This window comes from Dryobates pubescens, chromosome 1, assembly GCF_014839835.1.
Source record: "Dryobates pubescens isolate bDryPub1 chromosome 1, bDryPub1.pri, whole genome shotgun sequence".
Taxonomy (NCBI): domain Eukaryota; kingdom Metazoa; phylum Chordata; class Aves; order Piciformes; family Picidae; genus Dryobates; species Dryobates pubescens.
In genome coordinates, this window is record NC_071612.1 from 53,865,840 (window position 1) to 53,882,218 (window position 16,379).

The window sequence follows — 16,379 nt, forward strand, 5'->3', positions numbered from 1 at the left end:
CTGAAACCCATAATGCTTTGGAAAATAAACAGTAATGCTTAGGATTGTCTGATGGATAGTTACAGCATGCCAATAGATTGTCAGCCACTGCATAGAGTCAACTAACAAATCTGTAAAGCATGTTATGTAACTTTATAATTCCCAGTCCTGCTCCTAATACTATGACTGTAGTAGAATGTCATAGTATGTGAATATTTTTTCCAGTAAACTTACATTTTTGGTAATCATACTTAAAATATTCTGACTCATTTATATTTTCACTGGCATCCTTGTAGTAGTGTTTCCTGAGTTTGACCATTTAAGAAATCTTTTTAAATTATGTCTATCAGTACTTGTTGTTCATTAGATTATTGTTTATATTTTTTCTTTGAAAATAGCAATATAATAATACAAATGTAAACCTAAAGTATTTCAGTTCACACCTTTAGCTGAAATCAACTTTCAGTTAAAAGTGAATCTGAAGGCATAACTCCAGTGAAAAGGCTTCTCTAAGCATTTCAGTGCAGAAAAGGAGAAAAAAGTGAAGTCTTTTCTGTATTCAGTCTAGCTGTTTATCTGTAAAGCTTACTGTTTCCTAAGCACTGGAGAGGCGCTAATTTTGCCATAGCTAGTTCTCTTTTTTCAAGGTCAACTATTTTGATCCCCATTTTTTCCACCAAGTTAAAACTGAACTTTCTCCTCAGTGGGAATCATTCCATTATTTTGAAGCTGAAGAGAACAGTCATTTGTGCAACATGCAGTAAAATGGTACTGTTTCTTTTTATTTCAAATATTCTAGCTAATTTTTTTGGCTCTAAGTTACAAAATTACTAATTATCTTGCATATGAATGCTGAATTGAACTCATGTTACTTTTGGTTTTGTGGGGCTTTGTTGGACTGCATGAGGTTCAAATGTACAGTATTGGTGTTTCTATCATTAGTTCGCATTATACCAACATGATGATAGTACTTGAGGACTGAAGTGAACAATAGAGTAGCAAGGCTTCACGTGTAGACTTGCGGAGACAAAGAGTTCAACAACTGTTACTACTTTTTCAACTTCTCACGTGAAATTTGCTTATGATGTAGATCCTTCCTTTAGCTGGGGGGAAACTGCAATCCACCACATTTGCCAAAGTCCTTTTGAGTGGAAGACACACCTGTGGACTTCCTACCTGAGAAACCAAAGATGCTGCAGATGCAGTCACACTGTAGCTGCTGGTTAATGTCCTTATTCCATGGATGAGGGTCTGAATCTGTCGGATGTCTGCTTGGGCCACACAGTTTCTTTTTAATGTTCTTTGGCAGATTAGAGTCTCTTTCTGTAGGGTATCAGTTTTACAGCAGAAAATACATTAACTGGCAGCTACAGTGGTAATCTAAAGACTTGTGATAGGCATTCACAGTGAGTATTTCTTGGGGTTAGGTGCTTACTATTCAAAAATACTTCTTGTTGACAATAGCAGCATATCTGAAGCTATTTCACATTGCAAAGGCAAGGCAAGACTTCAAAGATATGTGAGATTACATCTAGTCTTGGACATCAGATCATGGATTTTTAGTGGCCTTGTGGATTGTTACTCTGTTCTCAATGTAGAGGCAATGTGTACTCTTACTGGGTACATATGTATCTCTGTATGTGTATATATGCATATATATTACTCCACTGCTAATGATGTTCCAGAAAGAAATAAGCTTCTCAAGGAGGTACGTAAATGTAAGATACCACAGGTGGTATGGCCTGTAATTAAGACAGCACTCTGAGAGTACAATTTCCATTTAGTTCATGGGTATTTAATTTTTTCTTGGACTCAATTTCTTAGGAAGAGATATTGCTTTTCTAGATCTATTAATAATGTAGGATACTGTTTCTTACTGGTGGAGTAAATGCAAAGCACTTTCTGGAGTCACAACTCCTTATTTTTTCTTTACGCTAGTAGAAAATTGTAAATTCTTATGCAATGCAGGACTGCACTGCTACCAATTTTGCTTATCACAGTAACATCCAGTGGGCTACTCACAGGCTTCTCTGAGGTATTGCAATGATCTTACTGATACGCAGATGTATAAAACAGCAGTTAGTCCCTACACCTATACCCAGCTATTATCTTCTGTAGCAGAATACCTGCTGTATAGCCACTACCGAACAGAAATTGACATCCATCCTGCATGGCTTTTCCCCTCTAACTTAAAACCCTGTGCAAATTTGAAAAGCGAAGTGACTTAGAAAAGAAAACAAAACCCCAAACAACAAACAAACAAAACCAAAACAAACCAACCCAACTCCAACAACTTGCATTTTCTGAAGTTAACCCAACACACGGACGGATTAAAAATTCCCTGCTGACAGATATGCAGATACAGTTACTATCTGAGTGATTCCTTCATCTCCAGAAATGAAGATGCAATACTGGTACAAAGGGTTACAATTTAATGAATTATTTCTTAGTAGCTAAATGCAAAGCCAGTGAAACAGATAATGCCATCCCAGTTAGGTAATTTTCTTGCGAAGGAAGAAATTCCTTGGGAATCCACAGGTTGCGGTCAAGATAACGGTAAGAAATTAATTTACATAAGATAAAAGCATTTAGTCAGCCAATGTGGATGGAATGCCCAACCTTTCTTAAAGAAATAATGTATGGATTTGGGCTGAAAAAAGAACATTATGTTGAAAGCATCATGATGTTTTGTGTTGATGTTTCCCAAATAAGACATCCCCATTTTTTTATTCCAAAATTATTTTTTTCTTGCAAACAAATATATTTCAGATAAATATTTTTAAATGTAACTTAAAAATTAAGTTGTTTTTAAATCCTTCAAATGGATATTTTTTGTTGTTACTATTATTTTGTCTAGACAACAGAATATCAGTTATCTGTGTGTTCTTGTGGCTTACCTTACCTGTACAGTTTTGAAACTCACTGGGGGGCTAGATGAAATGCAGGGAATGAAAGTGATGTTGGTGATTGAGAGATAAGTTGGCTATGTTTGAATTTTCCCCATAGTTATTTGTATTGCTGAAGGTTATTCTTTAAAAATTAAAAAAATGGGCAGACAAAAAAACTTTTTAAAAAACCCAACAAAACTGCACACCAAAAGAACCCAGACAAAACAAACAGAAACCAAAACCTGCAAAACCAAAATAAAATAAAAACAAGCAACCACACTGAGATTCTGTATTAAAGGTATTGTTTATCTTTTTCTTAGGAAAAGCACCAGAACTACTTCATTAACACACATTGATTTGCTGGTTTACTTGCAGCTTATTTGTTTTACCAAGGTTTTTTTTTAATGCAATTTAAATATTTTCTGAATCTCCTTTGCTCTCTACAACTACCTGAAGGGAGGTTGTAGTAAGGCAGAGGTTGGTCTCTTCTCCCAGGCAACCAGTACCAGAACAAGAGGACACAGTCTCAGGCTGCGTCAGGGGAGGTTTAGGCTGGAGGTTAGGAGGAAGTTCTTCACAGAAAAAGTGATTGCCCATTGGAATGGGCTGCCTGAGGAGGTGGTGGGGTCTCCGTCGCTGGGGGTGTTCAGGGCGAGGCTTGACAGGATGCTTGGTTCCATGGTTTAGTTGATTAGGTGGTGTTGGATGATAGGTTGGACATGATGATCTTGAAGGTCTCTTCCAACCTGGTTTGTTCTGTTCTATTCTATTCTATTCTATTCTATTCTATTCTATTCTATTCTATTCTATTCTATTCTATTCTATTCTATTCTATTCTATTCTATTCTATTCTATTCTATTCTAACAAGTCCTATGAGCTGTGTCCTCCAATAGTATAGGCAGATTGTTTCCGAGTGGAAACAAAACAGTTCTGAGAGTTTAGTTGGTTGATTTTCAGTATCACTAAGGTTGGAAGAGACCTCGAGGATCGAGTCCATCCTGTCACCACAGACCTCATGACTAGACCATGGCACCAAGTGCCACATCCAGTCCCCTCTTGAACACCTCCAGGGACTCCACCAACTACCTGGGCAGCCCATTCCAATGACTAATTACTCTCTCGGTGAAGAACTTTCTCCTCACCTCGAGCCTAAACCTCCCCTGGTGCAGCTTGAGACTGTGTCCCCTTGTTGTGGTGCTGGTTGCCTGGGAGAAGAGACCAATCCGTTCCTGGCTACAACCACCTTTCAGGTAGGTGTAGAGGGCAATGAGGTCACCCCTGAGCCTCCTCGTTTCCAGGCTAAACAATCCCAGCTCCCTCAGCCTCTCCTCATAGGGCTTGTGCTCAAGGCCTCTCACCAGCCTTGTTGTCCTTCTCTGGACACGTTCAAGTGTCTCAATGTCCTTCTTAAACTGAAGGGCCCAGAACTGGACACAGGACTCAAGGTGCGGCCTAACCAATGCAGAGTACAGGGGCACAATGACTTCCCTGCTCCTGCTGGCCACACTATTCCTAATGCAGGCCAGGATGCCGTTGGCCGTCTTGGCCACCTGGGCACAAGAGTTCAAGAAGGCAATAGAGGAAATGTGCTGTTAGGTTTCAGAGGTACTAATTACCGTACTGTTGTTAGAACAGGGAATTAGTTTCTAGTTTTCAAAGTGCAGAAAGGATCATTTGTGACTTAGATTAAATATATTGTTTATCACTACAGAAGAGATATAGTGAAAAGGAAATTAAATTTCATTTAGTCAACCCAATCACTTCTGTTTTTCTCTACATATTTTATTCAGGGAAAATGTTGAAGAGCATTGATTGAAGTACAGGAAAAGGAATGAAAAGTTTACATTTGAAAAAAAAAAAAAAAAGAAAAGAAACAAAAGTAGTTCCTGACTAAACAGTTGGGGTAGATACTTGAGGAAGAGAAAGAGAAATTTGTTTTCCTTTTTCCAAAGTACGCCACTAAGTCGATTAGTTATTACAGTGCATGGGAACAAGATAAGCTAATAGGAGGAACTGACTTTATTGGAGATGGTGTGTCATGCCATCTTTTTGACAAGAAATCAGCATTGTAAATAGGAGTTGTTTCCATTAATTTCTTTTCCCCTGGGAGTACAACTGATTACATACATGTCTTGATGAGAAATATGATCAATTTGCATTAAAAAATAGGAGAACTATAATGAAATGCAAATCTTAAATCTGTCTCTTTTTTGTTGTTTTTGTAAGTAGTAAACAATGTCTTATGTATATCAGGAGAGCATCCTTGCATTGCAGTTCAGAGTTGTGAATGCACTGTATGTCAATGAAGTTTATATAGTAATAACCAAGGTAGCTACCAACACATGTTTTATTCCAGCTGCGACAACACTGCTTGCATCATAGCAGTGTAAATATGCCTCATAGAATAAATGTCCTAGATGCCAAATCCCCTGATATTGCCATTTATCAGCTACTCAGTTGGCAAGTTTCATCAGAGATTTCCCTATTTCTCTTCAGTTGGCTGGGGAAGATTCTCAGGACGTCTATCAAGATGTTCATTTCAGGAGCATGGCAACAGCTGTGGCACAAATGGTCACTGCTTTTCCAGACTTCACATGCAGAAGTGGGAGTCTGAGATCTCTGAATGCTCCATTTTTAAGAGGTCAGATTTACAGGAGAGAGCTGCAAAGACCTAAGGTAGTAATTCATAGCATACATGACAAGAAATTGTGTTGATTTCGCCTCTTTCTGAGACTAAGAGTCTTGGAGAATCAGTCAATGTCATTGTTACTCCATTTCTGCAAGTTATTTTATCTATTTCCCTCAAGATATTCTCAGCAGTGTGTGCTCATCAATTACAAGTAATAGCAGTAATAATGAATTACAGCCCTTTTCAGGTAAGAGGAAGAATCCAGTTATGTAATTCTTGGGTTTTTTAAGAAGTACAGATTGAATGTTTGTATTTCAATATAGTGCTGTTTCTGATCCTGGAAAGCTATTTTGAACTATAAGTGATAGTTTCCCCATTGTGAAATACTGCAAAAGAGGAACTGGAGGGGTAGAAAACCCAAAACTTTGCATGTGAGGAGAACTGACATAATTTCTGAATTGTATTTTTTTTTTAAACCAATTTTATTGATAATATTAATAGTCTAAGATTGCATGCCATAAGTTCTGTAGCATGTATTTAGTTTTAGTTTCAGTTGTTCTCTTTTTTGTTTTTCTTTATAATGATATTTTGACTGGTTGCATGTGCATGGTGAAATGGTTGTGTTGTATAAGGGCCACTGAAAAAATCAGTGTCATTAAAAGCAAATTTCTGAGAGTGCTAAAAGGTAAGGAGCTGTGTTTATAGCACTAAATATAAATTTATAAAAGCCTTTGTCTTCAAAATAAATTGGTTAAGGGATTGATAAATGCCTTTCAGTACTTTTATGTTTCACTTTTGAGCTATTTTATAACTGGCTGCTAATAAGATCTCAGAGGGAAAAAAGCTGTGACTGTAATGTATCACCCAGCGGTTATTCCAGCAGTTATTGAGCATTTGCACAGTCTTTGTTCCTCCAATTTGAATATTTAAATAGCATGTGGAAGCCTTATGTGGAGAGAGAGAGTGGAGATTTTAATGTTTTCTTGTGTTCAATCCAGTCTTTACCTTTCTGCTTCTTCAACACTTTATCTTGACCAGGAGAAGAGGATTTTAAAGATCTTGACCTTTACATGCCTCAGTGCAGGCATTTCATGAAGATTAGTTGTATAAACAAACAGACAGTATGCTCTATAGTTCTACAAACCAGCATTCATATACATTACTTCTATAAACAAACTAAACAGTGACATTAAAAAATAAGTGAACTGTATATGTTTGTGATGAAAATGAAAATAGAATGGAACTCTTTATTCTTGGGCTGCTATGTTAAAGGGTGGCCAAAGAATTGAATGCTTTTGTACAGCAGTAAGAAGTAGTAAATACTTCAGCTTTTGCTTCTTTTACTTTCACTCTGAGCCAGCACTGTGCCCTTGTGGCCAAGAAAGTCAATGGTATCCTGGAGTGCATTTAGAACAGTGTTGCCAGCAGGTCAAGGGAGGTTCTCCTCCCCACTGCTCTGCTGGCCTAAGGTCACACCTGGAGTATTATGTCTGGATCTGGACTCCCCAGTTCAAGAGGGAACTACTGGAGAGAGTCCAACAGGATGATCAGGGGTCTGGAGCATCTTTCCTGTGAGGAGAGGCTGTGAGAGGGAGGAAGTCTTTAGCCTGTGAAAAAGTGGACTGAGCGGATCTTATCAATGCATACAAATAACAGGTGGGTGTCAAGAGGATTCATACAAACTCCAGTGGTTTCCAGTGACAGGACAAGTGGCAATAGGTACAAACTAGAATACAGGAGATTTCACTTAAGGAAAAAATTTACTGTCAGGCTGCCAGAGGACTGGAGTAGTCTGGTCAGAGAGGTTGTTGAGTTGACTTCTCTGGAGACTTTCAAAACCCACCTGGACATGTTTCTGGGCAACCTGACCGAGGTGAACCTGCTTTAGCAGGGGTTGTGGACTAGAATCTTCAGAGGTTCCTTACAACCCCTACGATTGCAGATTACATCCCCAGTGATTACAGTGCTGCAGAAGAGGGCAGGAAGTGTGAGGCTGTCAGTGTATGGCATTTGTCTATGTTGGAAGAATGTGCATGACAGAACTAACTCTTGCCAATAAAAATCTGTGTGCAAAAAGAGTTTCTGTGTGGTTGCAAATCAGTCAAGCTTCTGTTAAAACACAGTGACTCTGTGCTCTCAGCACTCATACAAAAAATTTAGTCACTTCTTGTGGTTAAAATTAATGAAGTTCTTTCCCAGCTCTCTATGCCTTCAAAAATTCATCAGCAACACCACATAAATGCAATTGATAAGCTATTTATTTTAAGGACTACTAGAGAGTCCAAGTAAGGGGGAACAGAGTTCATAGTACCTCCCTTTGACTCAGATTACTTAGAGCTCTCAAAATTATCTTCAATGCACCCTTCTGTACTGAGCATTAGCATGTTTTTACAGAAAAGAAAACTGTGTTTCCAGTAAGTCAACACAAAATATCTATGACTACACCGTAAACCAGTGATACATATGCTAGCTTGACAATAGTGGTCTGATTTAAAGAAGTGCTCTGTTTAAAAAATACTGAAGTTGCAACTCTTTCTGTTTCATCTTTATATTTTCATCTGTGGGGGAAAGTATGGTGTCAAAGCCTTAACAAACCAAACTCTCCTCTCTCAAGTACATTCTTCCCTTGCATTTGAATCATAGCAACACAGAATCATTAAATGCTAGGATTTGGAAGGGACCTCTACAGGTCAAGTTCAATTCCCCTGTAAAGCAGGACCACTTAGGGCAGGAATGTTGGTCTGAGTGCATACAATAATTAAAAAAGAGAGCAAGAAGCCAAAGCAATAATAAAATTTAAAAGAAAACAGCAAGAAGAAGATGCCATCTGCCAATTATTACCCTTTATGTATGGTGGTGAAGATATGTCAGTGGATTTACATTAGTATCAGTGATGAAGTACTGATGTTGGTGAATGTATTCAATATGTACTACTTAGGATTTTCTTGGAGTTGTTGCCTGGATGTAAGGGAAAAAGAAGGGAAGTTTAGGGTTTTGTTCACCTTGGGTGGATTTGTGTGAGAGTAGGTCTCAGCTTAAGCCTGCCTTTTAGTTTGTCGCTTGCAGTCTAGGAAGGTGTGACCAAAGGTTCTGTGCACTCAGCACTCTGGTGTCTTTCCTCTTGTGCTTAAACTTATTCAGGATTATCTAAGTGAAAGTTAATAGTTAATTTATAGGTGCTTTTCTTAACAAAAGAAATGTATTTGGAGCAATTCTGGAAAAAGGATGTTATCTGGATAGTCTTCTAACACCTGACTCATTCAGATGGAGATTTTGAAATTAACAGACCATCTGTTTGACCAACATATAGACCATCTAAATTGAGTTATTTGTCACTTGTGATAGATATAAATATGATTGCATTTGTCAGTTTGGAGCAATTACTGCTCTACTTGTGGCACAAAAGAAACATCATTTTCTCTTGTATGTTAGTTTCCAGTTGTTGCTGGTTTTGCTATGGAAATCTAAATTCAAAGAAGGAGGGAGTAGAATAAGCTGCTGTCAGCTTATATGAGAAACTTCACTTTTAAACATTTGCCAAATGATTGATCAAAGCTCTTTTTTATTTTATTTTATTTTTTATTAATACTTGAGGGAAATTCATATCAGTGTGGAGTGGTTTGCCACATAATGCATGCATACTAGTCAATAACCTTATGTGTTACAGCCTTCATAATCTAAAATAACCATGATGATGATCACAAGTACACCATTCCCAAAGGGCTCTGTGGTGCTGTTCTCCCAGCAGGTCAAGTATTGAATTCAGTTCTCCTTACCAAAAAATGTCAGTCAGTTGTAAGAATCAGCTTTCAACCACAAAATGGATAGTCAAAGGCAATAGTAATGGTTGTAGCATTAATGATAATTTTTTTTTTAAATGTTTTAATTAAAGTGGAAGGACTTAGATGGACTAATCCCAAGAACGTGACATAACTTCTGTTGCTTTATCTGCCACACCTTCTTACATCTTAACATGTTAGTACAGTTCCCTTGGATTATATTTCTTATCTTAAGGATAATTCTATTATCTCTGAATTTGTGGCAGTAGAGGTGTCTGATTTTTTATTAAGCCAGGTAGTTATTTGCATAATCATCTTCAGTTTTATATGGAACTAATTATCATCCAAGAAATACAGCACTTTGTTTTATAATATGTAGACTGAAGTGGACCTGAAAAAAAACAATAAAATACATGTATGCTACCTGAGAAAGTTACCTTCTTGGCCCTTGGTTTGCAAACTCTGCTTGCTTGTGAACACTCAGCTCATCTTTACGGAATGCAGAAGGATGGCTTTGTTACTAAATCAGGTGTCATAGTTCTTGTTCCTGGGTCTGCCTCAAACTTGTAACAGAATGTTTACTATCTCTGTATGTGAGAATCTTTTTTTTTTCCCTGCTAGCAGCCTCACAGGCTAAATCTAAGTTTGCTGGGAGCTGTGACAGCTCATGTGTTCTTTCTCTGTAGGATAGGCATTACAGAATAGTGCTTCTAGTGCCTGAGTGACTACGCTACTGTACAGTGTTGGTTCAGACATAGGTAATTCCATTTTTACAGGCTATTCCATCTTTTTGTGCTACAGTCACTGAACCAGGTTCCAGAGGTAGATTAGGTTGAATTAATGGGGGGAAAAAAAAAAAAAAAAAGAAAAAGAAAAAGAAAACCAGAAAACAATTAAAAATCCTGTTAACAGATTTGTTCCATGATGTGCCTTGTTTGTTTTCCTATGGTGGTGGTGTGCAGCAGACAACACATGGTTGTGTTTTTCTTAAAATGAAGGGAAAAAAGAGGTGGAGGGAAAAGTATTGTGTCAATTACAGCTGTTGTGTGTCTGGTCTTTCTAGAACTGTACCCACACAACTGTAATTTTGCCTTAGCTTTGTGGAGCTGTTTAGTTCCTATACATACCAGATTAGTAATGCTTTAGTTTAAGATTTTCCAAGAGATCAGCTTGGACATATGCAGTAATTATAGAAGGCTCACCGGTACTAGAAACTACTAGAATGCTGTTCTTGACACGGTTTGTATGAATTGCTTTATTTAAGTAGTGAAATAAACACTGTACCACTGTTAGTAGATATTTTTTTTCCAGGTAATCATGTTCTGTAGAAGCTCCTTTTTATTCAAGCAAGTCATTCAGATACCAAACTAAATGGTGAAGTCTTTTTATGATTGTTTCTCACATGCTTGCTCTTTCAGCCTTTGGCTCTGAGTAATGGTCTACAGCCAGTCTGTTTCAATGTTACATGAAAAAAGCATTCTTGTGGCTGTGGCATTTGGTGATAAGTAGTTAGACTAAACAGAAGATGTACTGTGCATCCCTTGGCTAGAGTTATGATTCGATTCAGTTCAGCCTGCAGAATGCTACTGAGGATATTGCTGCTCTACTGTAGTGATAGAGTAGCTCATATCAAACCAGCATGTGTTGCTGCTTATCTTGCCTTGTACACTGTAGCATTCTAAACACATTGGACATACCAAATACCATGGTCTTTTTTTGTTTTCCTTCCTTTTATTCCCCTGGGCTTCCTAAAGTGGGAAAGAGGGTAGAATGAGTGTTTCTGCCTGTCAAGCCATTGTAGGACTTGCAGCAAGTGTTAAAAGCTGTAGATTTAAAAAAGAAAAATTCTTACTTGCTTTTGTGAAGTGTTTGTTCAAGACTTCAGGTGATTTACTTTTTGGAGTTCACATGTAGTCACCCTTCTGCTAAAACAGTGCCACTGATTAACCTCGTGGTCTATTTTAAAGCAGTCAGTTTCCCCACACACACTGTTTTATTACTCTGCGATGCATATGCTGGAAATTCAGAAGCTGTGTTTTTAAAGTTTCAAATGGATGGAAAAAGTGAGGGATATGCTAGAATTAATTATTGGTGGAGAAAAGGCACATATTTAAGATAAAGAAGAGCATCTTGATTTCAAATAACCAAAATTAAATGAGTGATATAAAAGTTATATCCAAGGTGGATTGTTCCAGCTGCTAACTGCATAATGTACCTTTTCTGCTAGGATGTGACTGCCAATAGCAAGGTCCAGGCTGAAATTTAAACTGAAATTTAAAGCAATATGTAGATGTCTGCAAGAATTAAACTCAAGAGCACTGAGCTATTTAGTTTTTCTTCATGCAGATTAATTGGTTCAGCAAACAATACTATATTAAACAAATAGTATAAGGACTAATTCCTTAAGTCTGGCAATAGTTTTTTGCAGTCCTTTTTGGCAAAACAGCAGCTAAGCCAGTTAATTGTTCTCCACTCCTTACTTCTAAGGACTCTGGGGTCTTGTGAATTAGCATGATCCAATTCATGTGGCTACAGATTCACTTCTGTGACCTGGAGCTTCTGCCACCCTGACAGATGCAGCTGTTTCTTGCTCCACTTGCTATGCTGCTTCGCTGTTCTGCTCACCACCGCCACTGCTCCTTTCAGCTTTTGGCTGCCCTGCCTTATAACTGTGTCTTTTGATAGCAGTTTCTGTTGTTTCAGCTTTTAAGAAGAGCACCTGGAGCACTAGTATGCCCCCAATGTATACAGAATACTGGTAAACAGCTTCTCCCATTTCATGGACTCTTAAAAAAATGTTGTGCCTTTTTTTTACTTGCAAGCCAACACAGAAAGTTGTGATTGCTAGATTAACATGAAGAGTCAACCCAGGCATAGTTTATGTATGGAAATCTGGAAGTTATGTCTAATGCAGTTAGAAAGCAGCATTTTACAGGTGTGTTTTTTAATTATTTTTTTTTTCCCACTTTGATCCATATTTCTTTTACACAGAAATCCTTCTCAAACATGTAAATTGCCCCTCTCTTCTCACCTGGAAATGCTCTTCCTTTATCAACCACCTACCCAGAATGGGATTTCTGCTATACGTGTAGATCTCATTTTGGTGTCAGAAATAGGTTCTCTTCATTTTTGTCTCATGTCAATGTTAAGCAAACAATACTCTAAAGAGTACAATTACAGTACAATATGAATGTACCCTTTTACATTTTTGTTTATTTGTTTGTTTTGTGTTCTTGTGGTTTGTGGGGTTTTTCTGTCCTGGATGTGAGCAGGCAGACAAATAAAAAAGTTTAAAGTTCTATATTTTTCTCCTTTCTACTTCCAACCTATACTATTTGTATAAAGCCATTGATGAAGAGAGAAGCAATGTAGTTCATATTTCTCTTGCTGACCATCGTATTACTGTAGAAGCAATCCAGAAAGGACAAGGCCTCATATCTGTTCCCAGTAACATTTTTATACCTCTTAGTAATGACTATACAGTCCTTGAAAAGAAAATCGGTAAGTGCTGCTGGCATCTGAAGGCTAGTAAAACAGTAGGAATTTGAATGCTTTCTACCAGAAAACTGGAATGAATTTTGGATTGTGTGTTTTCTGTAGTAGTTTAATATTGAAACAGTAATTAATTGTGTTATATATTCATAAAGAAATTATTTATTCTTGCTTGAAAATAGTTCAGGATTTCCTTGACAGCATTTTTATTTTTCCCTGTTGCATAAGATTTGATTACAGCTCTGTCTTTAATACTAAGAAAATACATTTTATTTGCCACAGACCTTGACAGAGCTATATAATAAATAATTGAAAGTATTGTAACACTTACTTCAGTGGCTTTCCAAGCTTTCCAAGTTACTAGGTCGAGTAGCAAAAAAATTAAAACCAACAGGTGTTGTTAATTCCATTTACATATTCTGAGAAGTTTGGGGAAAGTAGAATAGAAACTTGTGATAAATATACTTGTTTCTCATGCAAGTTTTATTGACTCTGAGGAAAAATACAGTTCTGGAAAATTATTCCCAGTCCTCCTCCTATTTCTCATTGAGTTCATAGAAATTGAAGATTTGGGTCAGTGTCAATAGGTCACCAAAGTTTTATCAATCATTACTCTGAGTCATATTATAATTTCTTTCTTGACTGTTATGGATTCCGTAGTTCCCTGGATTGCCTATCCCATTGTTTCACTGTTCCTTCTGTTAGAAAAATGTTCTTAATTTTCCATCTGAAAGGGTCTCTTCCAGGCAGCCAGCACCAGGACAAGAGGACACAGTCTCAGGCTGCGCCAGGGGAGGTTTAGGCTGGATGTTAAGAAGAAGTTCTATACAGAGAGAGTGATTGCCCATTGGAATGGGCTCCCCAGGGAAGTGGTGGAGTCACCATCATTGGAGGTGTTCAGGAGGAGACTTGATGGGGTGTTTGGTGCCACGGTTTAGTTGATTAGGTGGGTTGGATTGGTTGATAGGTTGGACACGATCTTGAAGGTCTCTTCCAACCTGGTCTGGTCTATTCTATTCTACATACGTGTGTGTGTATAATATATATATATTTATATAATATATATATGTTATATATATGGTTTATATATATACATACACATACACACACATGTATACTTAGTCCCATTTGACATGAAGGCATTTACATTCATGTGAGGCGTGTGCAGTTACAATTTTCTCTCTTTGTAACAAAAACAGGAAAGAAAATTCCTTCATGCGTTTATTGAAGTTTTCATACTTTTTACTGGAAGTTAATGCAAAACATGCAAACTGAAAAAATGCATTTGTTTAAATCAAGCAGTTCCTTTCCTAGTGTAAAAGGAGAACGTGACATGATTAAACAACTCCCAGATCAAGGAGGATAGTGCAACAGTTTTGAAGTTTATGTAGCAAAGATGATGTGACTCAATGTTTTTATTCAGCCGATGATCTTTATTTCCCCTTTTCCGTACATATTTTTTATAAGCTGATGCATGACTGCCTTCTGTTTGAATTTGTGTTCCTCTGTCTACTCTCACTAAGAAATACAGTCACTCTCACCCCATATACTTCCGTTCTGTATTGAAATATTGCTCTAGGGTAAGATCTGTTCTCCTGGGATAACTTTTGTGTGAGAGGATGGGGTCCGAGTTTACATGTGATGTGCACAGACAGTATTATACTAGATTCTGGATGGAAAATTTATAGGTAATGGTAATAGACAACATTTATTTTTAAAAATCTGCAGAATTGTATTAAAAATTAATAAGATGCACAGTAAGTAAGAAGACTTATATGTAGGTTCATGTATTTAGTAAAGCTTTTAGAACAGGGAGTTCTTACTCCCTGATACAAATATTGGATCAAAGAGTGGCTGAGTGCTTGAATTAAAGGGTATGCTTAAATATTTTTGCAAATTATAGTCTTGACATGGTGTGACTGTGAAGTCTTGATGGAATAAAGTAATAGTAGTGAGTGCAGATCATAAATAATCCAGATTTGTATACAGTTCTTCCCCACAGACACTGAGTGGCTTATGTTCTTTATCCACTTAGTCTCTTGTGTTAGGATGTCAAGCAATTGCTTAACTTACTTTAACTTATTATGGCAAAGCCAATCTTTTTTATCATGCCTATTGAATTATAAATAATGTTCATCTGAATTATAAAAACAAAATCCAAAAGACCCTGAAACCAGAACCAGTTTCAATATGCTTTGCTTACAATTTTAAGCAAGGTCCACTATCCACTGCAGTAGTGAAGAACTCTTCTGTTGTGTTCAGACTGATTTACAGCTGATGTGTTTTGGCAGCAATACCTCTGTTGTCTTTATAATTATCATACCTGGCAACTGTAGCAACATGGCTGATCCAGATCCATTATTCTGCTAATACACATTTCTGCTGAGTTTACAGAATGATTTTGTCTCTCCCTAGTCTTCATTTTATGCCATGTGCTAAAAAAAAAAAGCTTATTCTCCTTGTGCTAAATCTGCATGCAATATAATCAGAAGATACCTCAACAGAGGTGTTCTTAATCAGTTATCACAAATTACCAAGAAAAAAACTTCAAACCTTTAGGGCTAGGTACAAGGTGTACTGTTTCCTAGGAGACAATAACATCCTTGAGCTGGGCTACAAAAGCCTTCCAGAGCATCTAATATTTGTCCAAGTCCATACTTTCTCTGAATGGCTCTAATGACTTGCTTTACAATTGTTGTTTTACAATTAGTAATTATATGCACTACTATTGGAATAATAATTTTAAAAAATAAGGAAAAAATCTGAAGTTGAGTAATCATAATATCTTTAATTGCTATGCTTTCTGTATTTTGTGCTTGTGAAATATGAAATAGAACACTGACAGAGGCTTTTGGGCTTTAAGGATAACACGGCATGTTTCTCTCAGCTCCCAGCTGCTTTGCTCTTCCTCCTCTCCTGCAGCTGCTCCTGATTAGGTGAGGATCAGGTGGACTTGGTCACTTGTCAAATCCAGCTGGGAAGTTGATTAATTTCTTTAAAATAGCTCAGGTAAAAGGAAATACTTTCCTACGAGAGGGCCTGGAGGGAGAGGGATAGAGAGGTTATAAAAGCTGATCAATTAGATGTAGAAGAAAAGTGTGTCTTCTTGAGAACCTGAGTAGGCATGGAGGGCTTAGAAACTCTGAAGAGTTCATTCCCTGCAAGAATGAGAAGAATAAAAACAGTTGAGAAGAAGTGAAGGCTTTTATAACCTGATTTTCTTTGAAGTGTTTCTGTTTGTTCTCTGCTCTCTGACTGGAAAAGATAGAGGTATAGTTGCCTGAGGTGGGTGCTAAGCAAGCCAAGTGACTGATGATGAGAACTAACTTGGGAATAAAAAGCTGGAATAGAAAGTCTGTTCTTTGCAAGGGAACAAGCAGATGATTTCTTTAGGGAACCGAAGTGGTCAGTTTCTGAAACTAAATCAGCAGTGCTGAGACATTAGAAGCACCGAGTGCATCTGGCTGGTCCTTTGCAGTGCAAGAGTGTTTAAGGAGCCCAGAGCAAAACATTTGGTTTCCTTATTTGATCTGGAAAGTTGGACACTAAACTGCAGTGCTGAAGTTGCTTTTGGAAAAGATGAGTGGGGAGGGATGCATGACTGCTAAAAT

At 37.5% G+C, this 16,379-nt stretch overlaps 1 protein-coding gene across 2 annotated transcripts in view; it reads left to right on the plus strand.

Moving 5' to 3' along the window:
* GALNTL6 (polypeptide N-acetylgalactosaminyltransferase like 6) overlaps nucleotides 1-16,379 on the plus strand; it is a 423,107-nt gene that overhangs the window by 158,162 nt on the left and 248,566 nt on the right. The window lies entirely within an intron of this gene.